Source organism: Mirounga angustirostris, unplaced genomic scaffold (genome assembly GCF_029215605.1).
Source record: "Mirounga angustirostris isolate CCGP_5_RB_7025 unplaced genomic scaffold, mMirAng1.0.hap1 SCAF_2, whole genome shotgun sequence".
Taxonomy (NCBI): Eukaryota; Metazoa; Chordata; class Mammalia; order Carnivora; family Phocidae; genus Mirounga; species Mirounga angustirostris.
Window position 1 is genome coordinate 98,770,893 of NW_026991710.1, and position 8,919 is coordinate 98,779,811.

Genomic DNA, 8,919 nt, shown 5'->3' on the forward strand with positions numbered 1-8,919 from the left:
ATCTAAACATAGGAGCTAAAACTATAAATCTTTTAAAAGAAAATATAGGAGAAAATCTTTATAACCTTGAATTCGGCAAGGATTTCTTAGACAAGACATAATCATAAGCCATAAAAGAAAATTTTGTTAATTGGACTTCACCAAAACCAAAACTATTACTTGTCAAAAGACACTATTAAAAATGGAAAGGCAAGCCACAGAATGCGAGAAAGTATTTGCAAAACATACATGTGAATAAAGGTGGGTCCATACACATAGCCACAAAGTATACAAAGAACTTGCATAACATAATAATAAGAAGAGCAACATTTCAATTAAGAGCTGAGCAAAAGAATAAAGATTTGGGTACTTCATAAAAGAAGACACTTTGTGGCTAATAGGCTCATGGAAAAATACTCAACATCATCAATCATTAGGAAAATGCAAACTAAAATCACCACAAAATACCACCATACATCCATTAAAATGGCTTACATTGCGAAGGCTGACAATGCAATTGTGGACAAGGACGTAGAGAAAACCGAACTCTCATATATCTCTGGTAAGAATGGAAAACACTGCGACCACTTTGTGCAACAGTTTGGCAGTTTCTTAAAAAGTCAAACTAATACACTTACCATAGGATCCACTGTGTCTGAGGAAACACTAGTAATGTATAGTGGTGTTTAAAACAAACAAACAAACAAACAAAAAACATGTCGACGTGGATTGTATGAAAATTTGGGCACAGAGAATGAAACAGGGAAATGGAAAATTCATGTATGTGAATTAGCATAATATTAGTTGAAGGAGAAGGTGATAATTTAAAAATTACTGCTGTTAATTAAGGACCCGAGGGAAGAGGAAAGTATCCAGAAGTCTTTTTTTTCTGGCTCCGAAAATGGTTTCGTCTCTCGGATGAGATGGCTTTTCCTCGGTTGCTGCCTCAGCCTCCTTCCTACACTGCTGGCACCGGGGCAGCAAGCCGGGCTGTGCGGGAGCTAGCGTTGTCTTCCTCTCTCCCCGCCGGCTAGGCTGGACGGCACGGGCTGTTTGCCCCCCCCCCCCCCCCCCAGGGCAGGGCAGGGGCAGGTCTCAGGTTCTCCAGCCTCTTGCTCCGGTTCTGAGGAGAGATGCCTTTTCTCCTGCGCCCTTGTCCCTCAGTGCATGTCAGGGGTCGCAGAGAGCTGGACTGAGGGTTACGACGGGAAAGCCTGGCCGGGAGACACGCGGATACTAAGAGAGCTCTTGCCTGCACTGCCGCCCATTGCGAGAGGGGCTTGGCTTTGGAAGAGCACACGCCTGGGACAGGGGCCTCCACCAAGCAAACAGATCCGTCGACCTATATGGAGGGTTCTAGTTCCTGGCAGGAAGGCGCCTGGCTCAAGCTTGCTTTCTACCGCTCGCCAGAGGGGAGCGGGGTTGGTGGCTCGGCTGGATGGGGTCGAGGTCCTGGGTTCGGCTCAGCTGTGCGGAACCGGCTCTGGCCCCACAGGCCTTGACCAGATCCGACTGGCGTGGGCCCGTTCTGAGGCACAGACTGCAGGTGTGCAAGCAGAGAGGCTCTCGGGAGCCGCCGGGGGCGGAAGGCCGGGCTGCAGGCGCCCACACGCACCCGCAGAGGAGCAAGGGCTTGGTGACCGTTTCCAGCCGGTATCAGAAATTAAGGGGTTGTGGTGAGGGAACCCTCTGAATGGGAGCCTGCTTGACAGTACCCGGCACTGCTGCTGGCTCCTGACCCAGGCCACTGTTCTCAGTCTCCCCTTGCTGCACAACTGAGGATGGCTCCCTCCAGACACCACCTGGGCTCCTGGGCTCACACAAACCACTGTCCCCGCCACACTGACCTGCCCAGTGCCTCCGGCGGCCAAGATACGTCTGGCATCCTAGCCCGGCGAGGGTGAGGGTGGAATCAGACAAGTCTGTGGAGCCACAGAATGAGAGGGTTTTAATAAAAATTGGTGATGGAATGTTCTGGGGAAGGTGGGTAAAGGTACAACCATGGGGATTTGTTTTTTTGCAGAAGACTCTTAAAAGTTCAGGCTATAATAATGAATAACGCATTCCTATTTAGATGGAATGAATTACCTAGCAAATCCATTACATTAAAAAAAAATGTTAACGGTGTTTAGGAGAACAGGAGGGAAACCTGAATTTCTGGCAAAATACCAGTTGGTCATTATTCCTGAACTTCACAAAACAACTGTGCATTCTACTTTATCCTTTATTTCAGTGCCCTCAAATACAATCACAAGCCACGGGCCGGGGGGGCGTAGGGGGGCTGCAATTCTAGGAGTGTCACTAATGCTCTCTCATTCTTTCATGAGTTTGGTCTTTTTCGGGATTTTCCCTTTTGTCATTTGAAGTCACTCATGAGGTGGAAATGGGTGGTGGGGTAGGTGGGAAGGTCAGACTGGTGTGGGCAAATACAAAGAAAATTCATAGAGACAGGATGATAAAACAACAACCACAACAACAACACCACAACAACCCAAGAAGCAACAACTCAACTGGGTCCCAGAGTTTATTCAAAAGAGCAGCAGTCAGAGGTGTTTCATGAATGGAAAGATACTTGGGTTAAGTGGAGGGCCAGTAGGTGGTTGAAGGGACAGGCTCACTCCCAGCAAGTAGGAGGGTCATAGAAGGAGCAGAAGCCATGCCTGGCAAAGTCAGTGAGAAAAAGACCTGGGTCATGAGAAGTCTATGATTTTGGTTCAGCTCTTGATTACTTACCACCATGTTGAGACAGAGAACAGAGAAGGGGAAATACCACTAAGGCAAAGAGTGAAATTTAGGAGTAATTGTAAACTAGGGGATATTTTAACAATGACTATGACTGAAATAGGGCTTATATGGAATAACTCTTGTTTGGTCCATAAATAAACTATTTATAAATAAACTATTATTTCCTGTTTTGCATTCCATTCTTAGCTTCTAGAAATCTTTTCAACAAATAAGTAGGGCTGTGTTCTTCCTGTTGCTTTAGTGATAGAAAGCTTCATGGTTGTCCTTTTCTCCCATCCACTGGGCTTAAAGTACCAGAACTGGATAGAGTGGAAATAGTTTCAGAAATAAACACAAAGTAAAAGAGTATGTCTTGATTTATGTTTCATAATGTGGATTTTTGTTATTGTTATTTTTTCTATCACATATTGACATTTGGAATCATAAAAACAATACGATTTTGTGTTCTCTATTTTAGAATTCCACATGAGTGGTTTATGATGTTGGTGAAATATTCTCTGCAATACCCCAAAATGTCATCTTAAAACCAACTGATGTTGATCAGTGAATTTGCTTCTTCAATGACCTCTATGGACAGAAGAGGCTGAGGCATGTGAACAAGGAGTGCTCAAGATTCTTGGGATCTGTAAGGTGCTTTGTGAACACATGAGGCTGCTCATCTGTAGCTCTAAGATGGTAGTTGACATTGGTGGTGGGAAGATTTCAACTTTTCTTCCATTTAAGAAGATTTAAATAAAGGTACGTGGAACACTGGTTAATAGTGTATACAACAAGTCTTAGAATGAGATTTTGGAAAATTCCATACCCTGCATTTTGTTTTTGAGTAAAAGTGACATAGACTAAAATCACATTTATCTGAAGGGTGTCTTGTTATCAAACAATTTAAATTTGCTGTGCAAGTCTTCATGGGATCCTGGATTACACAGGACTGGAAGGGCCTTTAAGAAATGAGCTAGGTATTATGCTGGGATTATACTGGAATTAAAATAAAAAGAAGTTAGCTGGGTAAGATAAGGGTCTGATATTCATCGAGATCTCACTTTCTGTTCCAAAAAGCCGAAGTAGCAAAAGTAATTGAGTAAAGCACACATATGGAGGAATGCCTTAGCCCTACTTTCCCTGTTTTTAGAAAAACCAAAATCATCTTTTGGATTCCAAGGTCTTAACACTTGATATAAATGAAAATACACATAAACCAACATCATATCGGTCTGCAACAGCTAAGTACTATTAAATGCATTTTAGGGAGAAAGGATAAAGATCAGAAGCTTATTTGTGTTTTTAACTGCTTTCTCAATATCTAGTCTTTCCCATGCAGGAAAATTCCAGAGCAATGTACTAAATCAAAGCAAGTAACTTGATAGCTTTTGCTAGTGGTAACTTGAAAGTTTAGAGAGTTTGACTTACGTGGTTATTGTTTGTATAAATGATGTGTTTTATGGACCGTAATGATATGTGATAAAATCTCATAAACACCAATAGAAGTACTCAGATCACCTTAGATTAGATAGTGGACTTTTAATAAAACTTCCCCACATTTGCTTGTAGACTTCCTGGTTGATTTCTTAGAATCTTGGCAGCTTCTGAGCAACAGTTTTTCCAAGACTCTGAGGCAGGAGTTACATCATTTAAGAATCCAATCAGTAATTTTATCCTTATTCTGGATACGTTTCCATTATAAACAGTTTATGCAAGTACACACACACACACACACACGCACATGTGCACATGCACACAAAGGTCCATACATAAAAGACACTTTCTCTCACTTTTCTGAGTACTATTGAGGAGCAGATAGTTTTCTAAAAAATTATTAAGGAAAAACTTTGGATTTAAGGGAAATAATTCATTAAATTTTCAGAACATTCTCGGGGCACCTGGGTGATTCAGTCAGTTAAGTGTCCAACTCTTGATATCAACTCCGATCCTGATCTCGGTTTTGTGAGTTCAAGCCCCTCATTGGGCTCCACACTGGGCATGGAGCCTACTAAATAAATAAATAAATAAATAAATAAATAAATAAATAAATAGAAATTCTCAGAATATTCTCAAGCTAGACCGTACCCTAAGGGGAAAGAATGGAGAAATTTAATACCACTAATTTTTATCTTTACTTGTTTTTTCTCTGTTCTATATAAGAAAAGCCAGTAGAATTAATGTGGTACTGGTGTTATTTTCCTATTCTAATAAGCTTACTTTAATAACATCACTTATGTTCCTCTTCTTTTATACCAAATTTCTGAGTTATTCATGTACAATGTATCTATGTTGTGATTTCTCAGTTTCTTCATGGAATGTGCTATTTTATTTCTAGATATCTCATCGTATTTAAATGCCTTCGTCTCATGGGACGCCTGAGTGGCTCAGTCGGTTAAGCGTCTGCCTTTGGCTCAGGTCATGATCCCAGGGTCCTGGGATTGAGTCCCACATCGGACTCCTCCCTCTGCCTGCCTCTGTCTCTCTCTCTCTGATAAATAAATAAAATCTTAAAAAAAAAAATGCCTTCGTCTTTCCTGGTCAAATAGTAACTTCTTTTCCCTTCAATATTCTGCAGAGGAATTAAGCAGATTCTCATAGGTTGAAATGTTTAAATGTGTCTTCAGAACACTCATGGGAGAAACAGAGTAGCTCTGTCACATTATTAACAGCAAAACACTTTAAAAAAGTAGCTGTCCAATAAAACTACTTGTGAAACCCATTAGGAATAATCTCATCCTAAATTACTGGCTACTTAAGTACATTCCTATAAAAAGGAGCAAAATATAACAGGAAGGTAAGATAAATAACTATCTCTGAAACACATTAGGGCTTGATATATATTAACAGGTATCTTTTTTTAAAGATTTTATTTATTTATTTGGAGAGAGACAGACAGAGGTGAGCGCATGCATGAGTGAAGAGCAGAGGCAGAAGGAGAGGGAGAAGCAGACTCCCCACCGAGCAGGGAGCCCCATGTGGGGCTTGATGTGGGGCTCGATCCCAGGACCCTGAGAACATGACCTGAGCTGAAAGGCAGTCACTTAACTGAGCCACCCAGGCGCTCCCAGTATCAGTTTCTAACTTGCACTTTTAAATTATAAAAGAAAATTTGTCTGAGATGCTTTCTATCTCGTATTTGGAAAACTTAAAATAATTTTAGAATAGATTAGAATAGGTTTTTTTTTTTTTTCCTAGTTTGAGGAAACAGTTGAAAAAAGTAAATAGTAATTGCGTACCATGGCTCCTCCTCCACCAGCTGGGTGTCAGAAACAGTGCTCTGCTCTTTCTCTTGGCTTATAGAAACCAAGTTTCTGTACTTCTGCTGCTGGGTGGACACTAAGGGTGGACAGGAAGGGACAGAAGGAACAGAATGCACAGACTTCTCTTTCAGTTTCAGTCCTCTATCTTCCATCAGCCACGAATGGCCAAGCCTTGTTTCTACCCACTTGCAGCACCCTGAAATGAAGCTGTAAGAGACTGCCCCCCACCTCAGCATCACACACTGATAGCCTCTAGGTCATATTAGAGTGTTTTGATTTTTTCATTCGATGTGGGGTTTTTTGCTTATTTTAAAGTAAACTTTGTATTCAAGCACATGTTATACTTGAATACGGAATGATACACAAATCAGTGTACAGCTCGAGGAATTTCATAAAATGAATACCTTTGTGTAATTAGTATCCAATAACTAATTGCCAACATTAGCAAATTGGGAGATTACTACATAAACATCCAGATTCCTGATTTATTTCAGAAAAGTGGAAAATCTCACCATATTGAGCCCACATTACCACTAGCATCAGTTAGCTAAACTGAGAAGCAGCTGATCCTTTAAGTGGAACATATGCTCTCACTTTATACAGGCCCTACCACTCCCTATTACCCACTTGTGAAGGCAAGGGTTGGTTGCTATTGCCAAGTACAAATAGTGAAAATTAGCATGACTGAAAAGTTGTGATCGAAGCCCAACAAAACAACAAAAATATGAGAGGAATACAGATGTCAATGGAATGTTCTTAAAGTGACAAGCATTTTGATTGAGCTGAACAAAACAGTATCTAGAAAGAATGCAGATTCTAATTGGTCAGCAATTATATTAACTGGAACTGATCGTATCATGGGGAAAGTTGGCTGGGGCCTGAGCAGCGGTTACAAATTACAAGTGCTTGAGTCACTTGATGGACATTGGTTTACTGAAAGGTGTTAGGGCTAGGTTTTGCCAAATTCTTTTTTTTTTTAAGATTTTATTTATTTATTTGACAGAGAGAGCGAGAGAGCACAAGTAGGCTGAGCGGCAGGCAGAGGGAGAGGGAGAAGCAGGCTCCCCGCTGAGCACGGAGCCTGATGCGGGGCTTGATCCCAGGACCCAGGGATCATGACCTGAGGCGAAGGCAGATGCTTAACTGACTGAGCCACCCAGGCGCCCCGGTTTTGCCAGATTCTATAGCTATTCTCAGATTATGGTACGGGCCTTTGAGTCTGTAATTACATTTAGGCTGCTTCTGATCTATATTACTCCAGTACTCAGGTTGTTATAGTTGCAGTCAGAATCTCCCAATTGCTATCTATTTTCTGCAAATTAATTGGCTGTCTTCAATGGCTGATGAGCAGGATGCCTCTTATTGGTTGTATTATTATTATTTGACTACTCAGTAATAGCTCCTGCACTCCTCTCCATTTTTCTCCTTTCTAATGCTGATTTTTGTTCAGGTAATTTAATCTCTTTCACATGGCCATATGCTTTCCTAATCCAATTATGGTAATCTTTTTTAAAAAAATTTATTTAAATTCTAGTTAACATACGGTGCAATATTGGTTTCAGGAGTAGAATTTAGTGATTCGTCACTTATATACAACATCCAGTGCTCATCACAAGTGCCTTCCTTAATACCCATCACCCATCTAGCCCATCCTCCATCCACCTCCCTCCATCAACTCGCAGTTTATTCTCTATTGTTAAAATTCTCTTATAGTTTGTTACCCTCTCTCTCTCTATCTCTCTCTCTTTTTTCTTTTTTTCCCCTTTCCTATACATTCATCTGTTTTGTTTCTTAAATTCCACATATGAGTGAAATCATATGGTATTTGTCTTTCTCTGACTGACTTACTTTGCTTAGCATAATATACTCTAGCTCCACCCACGTTGTTGCAAATGACAAGATTTCATTCGCAGTAGTGTTCCATCGTATATAAAAGAATGTGTATTCTGCTGCTTTAGGATGAAATGTTCTGAATATACCTGTTAAGTCCGTTCGGTCCAATGTGTCCTTCAAAGCCATGGTTTGCTTGTTGATTTTCTGCTTAGACGATCTGTCTATTGCTGTAAGTGGGGTTTTAGAGTTGCCTACTATTATTGTATTATTATCAACGAGTTTCTTTATGTTTGTTAATAATTGACTTCTATATTTTGGTGCTCCCAAGTTGGAGGCATAAATATTTTACAATTGTTAGATCTTCTTGATGGATAGACCCCTTAATTATGGTATGATGCCCTTTTTCATCTCTTGTTATAGTCTTTGTTTTAAAATCTAGGTGGTCTGATATAAGTATGGCTACTCTGGCTTTCTTTTGATGCCCGTTGGCATGATAGATGGTTCTCCATCCCCTCACTTTCCATCTGCAGGTGGGTTTAGGTCTAAAATGAGTCTCTTGTAGGCAGCATATAGATGGATCTTGTTTTTTTTATGTATTCTGATACCCTATGACTTTTGATTGGAGCATTTAGTCCATTTACATTTAGAGTGATTATTGAAAGATATGAAATTTGTGCCATTGTGTTACCTGTAAATATTCTCTGTTTCTTTTAGTCTTCATTGCTTTTGGTCTTTTTTTCCCCATTCAAAGAGTCCCCCTTAATATTTCTTGCAGGGCTGGTTTAGTGGTCACGAGCTCCTTTAGTTTTTGTTTGTCTGGGAAACTCTTTACCTCTTCTTCTATTCTGAATGACAGCCTTGCTGGATAAAGTATTCTTGGCTGCATTTTTTCCCATTCAGCACAATCACAGTAATCTCATTTCCCTTGGTTGTTCATATTTTAGTAATAGGTATGATGCATTTCTGGTCAATGAGCTATGAAGTGAAATCTTCTGGGGGCTTAGGGAAAAACTTTGTCACAATTAAAAAGAAACACAAAAAGACAGTATTTTGTTTTTACTGGCTATTACCTTGTCCAGTTACGATATGAGGTAGTTGACCTAAGGAGAAGCCTACATCCTAA

At 40.5% G+C, this 8,919-nt stretch overlaps 1 long non-coding RNA gene across 1 annotated transcript in view; it reads left to right on the plus strand.

Moving 5' to 3' along the window:
• LOC135362999 (uncharacterized) overlaps positions 1-3,544 on the plus strand; it is a 28,274-nt gene extending 24,730 nt beyond the window's left edge. The window contains exon 3 of the long non-coding RNA XR_010408654.1: positions 3,182-3,544. This is a non-coding gene — a long non-coding RNA (uncharacterized LOC135362999). The remainder of the gene's footprint in view (positions 1-3,181) is intronic.
• The last annotated feature ends 5,375 nt before the right edge of the window (positions 3,545-8,919 follow it).